Below are 3,647 nucleotides of genomic sequence, written 5' to 3'. Positions count from 1 at the left end.
GTGTGTGTGTGAGGTTGTGTGTGTGTGTGTGAGGTTGTGTGTGTGTGTGTGTGTGTGTGTGTGTGTGTGTGTGTGTGTGTGTGTGTGTGTGTGTGTGTGTGTGCGTGTGTGTGTTACTTTCTTGTAACCCGTCTGATGCAAGAGTTCATGCTGTCATTGTTATGTAAGTTGTTTTAAGTGCGTCAACAACATTGCACCATCATATCTTTGAGACATGGTCATCGAATATATACCATCTTGGCCTTTAAGATCGGCGACGAAAAGACTTTTAAGACCTGTCCTAAGCAAAAGTCAGAGACTCGGAGGGAGAGCTTTTTCACACCACGCCCCCTCCTTGTGGAACGCTTTACCAACCCATCTACGGGCGTCCACCACTTTATAAAAATTTTAATCAGCACTTAAAATGCATTTGTTTCAGTCTAGCTTCAATCTGTAATTTCCGACATTCCCAATACAAATATTATTATGTTCTCTCAGTATCTATTATGTTCTCTCAGTATCGTTTATTCATGATGTTCTGTTCTGTAAGAATTCATGACTGTGAGAATTCATCAATGTGTGCGAGGGTGTCTGGGTAAGCTTTGTGGGATTGTCTTTACTCAAGGAAGTACTGAGAGAGAGAGAGAGAGAGAGAGAGAGAGAGAGAGAGAGAGAGAGAGAGAGACAGAGAGAGAGAGAGACAGAGACAAAGACAGAGAGACAGAGAGACAGAGAGAGAAAGACAGAGACAGAGTGAGACTAGTGAGAGAGAGAGAGAGATAGATAGAGAGAAAGAGGATTACTATAGGAGCTGTGCACTTCATATGTTCTTTGTATTATTGTACAGCGCATTGAGCACTTCTTTGTGGAAATGCACTATATAAATGCAATTTATTATATTTATTATTATTATTACATGCCCCTGGAAAATGGATGACTCCCCTGGAATATTGAGAAACCCGTCTGGCAGTCACCCTGTCTACATTTTGTACTTGGAAGTGAAAATGAAGCAATCGTGTGATAGTCCTAACGAAAATGAGGAGAAAAAGAAAAAGAGTTTCGTTGAGTAATCCTACTTTGCTCTTTTCTACAGCATATATTATAGTGACCCACTGTTGTATTTTTCTGCGTAGGGTGCAATGGTTTTGTTTGCCGCTATGAACAGTGTAAAAACAAGAACCGCCAAGGCAAGGTCAGCATTCCAGCAATTATCAAAAGTCTGGAAAGTAAGCAACATCTCACTGCGCACCAAGATTCGACTCTTTAATTACAATGTCAAGTCTGTGCTCCTCTACGGCTGCGAAACTTGGAAGACAACAAAGACAGTGCTGAATAAAGTCCAGACTTTCATCAACAGATGTCATGAGAAGTATCCTAAGAATTAAGTGGCAGGATAGAGAAAGAAATGAAGAGCTATGGGAAAGGACATGACAAAAGGATATATAGAAGTAGAAATAGGACTAAGAAAGAGGCGTAAGACGGGACACACCTTCAGAAAGCCCAGGGGAAACATCACAAGACAGTCACTTCAATGGAACCCACAGGGAGCACGAGGCAGGGGTAGGCCACAAGAAACATGGAGGAGATGTGTGGAAAGGGACATGAGAGAGATGAAGCTCACTTGGAACGAGCTAGCAGGAAGGATGGCCCAGGATAGAGATAAATGGAAGGAGCTCGTATGTGGTCTATTATATATTATACCTGCCAGGGGTGAAAGGCACTGATGATGAACAGTGTCCCTGAGGGGGGGGGGTAAATGTCCCTAAAAATACTTGACTTGGTCCCTGAGACCCAAATTGACAGGTAGGCAGGTCTGATTCATTGATTAAACTGGGCCCACAGCGCAGAAAGAAAGTGGTATCAAAACTCCAACAAGGAGGGCACAGTGACCTCAGCCGATGGTCTAACAACAGTGCAACCCCCATCCCATGGAAAGAGGCCTGGTCAACGACAGCGAAAAAGAGATAAAAGGACCAAGACAACTTCCAAACATTAAACAGTAAACTTTTTATAGTTAAAATCATTTAATTTAAATGTTTGACGTACAATTTCAAACATATTTTGCTTTGTTTTGCATGACTCTTAATGTACACACAAGTTCAATGAATGCATTTTTTTAGCAAGGCTTTTCTCTCAGCAAACAAACCAACTATAGCAACCTTACTTTTTCAACACATGACAGACATACAGGGAGTGGGGCCTCGATTGGGTTCAATCGGGTCTGATAGGGTCTGATTGGGTTCTTACTAATCTTACTGATTACCGTTGCCATAGATAGCCTTAATTTTTTTTAAAATCAAATAGCCTTCTTAAAATTAGGCTATAACTGAGAGTATCGGTAGATCTAGGTATCAGATGTATTCTTCTCTTGACCTTTCGTTCTTGCATATAATTATGGGTCAGCAAACCACTCTATTTGTTCTTTTTAGTAGTGTGCCTTGAATTTTTTTTAAAAACTGCTCTTGTGGTCACTGTACATAATTTATAAGGCCACCTCTATTCTCACCCGGGGTGAGAAGAGTGCAGGCGAGTCTTTTGGCTATTCTCACCCGGTGCGCGTTCACCGTTATAGCCTAGATCTAGGCCAACAAATTTTGCGTTCACCCTAAACCACAGAATTCTATACTGTGATAATATAACAGAAAAATTGTAGAATTCTGTGCCATGAACAAACATTCCATTACAACTGTAGCCTACTAAAAGCGTACAATTTTGTCTGTGGGCAGTGGAGAGAGAGAGAGAGAGAAAGAGAGAGAGGAGTAGCGCGAGAACTTCCGGGCAAAACAAAATGGCGACCCGCGTAGTTCGGCTCGATTCGAAAAGTTAAATAGCCGTAGCATCTTTGTAGACGACCAAATTAATTTACTTTTGTGTTTTAACATCATTTTTTAACTTTGTTTTGGTCAATTTGATCGTCCACACCGATAGACAGTATTCAGAAAGAGACAGAGAGAGAGAGAAGAGGGGAGGAGTAGATCTTGCGAGAACTTCCGGGCGGGTGAGAATAGCCACGGTGTGGGCATGTTTCCTTATGTAGATCTAGGCCAACCTAGAGTGGTTTGCTGAAGCAAAATAGTACAAGCACATTTTGTAGAAGATTAGTAGGCCCCCTATAACTCGATTATTGTGCGACCGCCGACTGTACAACAAAAATATCAATAAAATTCTTTAATCGTCAGTAAACAAAGACAATTTAAAATGATTCAACTCTTTTCATTACACAAAAAGCAGTCCTGTTATATTATCAAAACCCAGGTCCGTACGGCATAACTCCAAAAATGAAGAAGGGACAGCTTATAGACCAGCACTGAGATTTGCTAACAACAAAAATTCAGTTATAATAATGAACAAATACACTTGCCGCCATATTGTTTACAAGCTCATTCCCTGTCAACCTTTGTCGATTTGCCAGAAAGATACATTTAGAACAGCCTAAGCGTGATTTGGTTTTTTTAGTCAAGTATAGTTTATAAAGTTACGTCATGTTTTGTGATACATTTATTTTAATCTGAAAGATGGAATTGTTGTACATAGTTAGTAAATATAGCTTTATCAAAACATCTATACCTTTTCAATTCATGCTCTTGTATTTTGCACAAGAATAGTCCCTCACATAAACTCTGGCAAGTCAGATGAGCTACTCAAAACAAAGATCGGAAGCGGAAGCA

This window comes from Aplysia californica, unplaced genomic scaffold, assembly GCF_000002075.1.
Source record: "Aplysia californica isolate F4 #8 unplaced genomic scaffold, AplCal3.0 scaffold00171, whole genome shotgun sequence".
In the NCBI taxonomy this organism is placed as follows: Eukaryota; Metazoa; Mollusca; class Gastropoda; order Aplysiida; family Aplysiidae; genus Aplysia; species Aplysia californica.
This window is presented reverse-complemented; position numbering follows the sequence as displayed.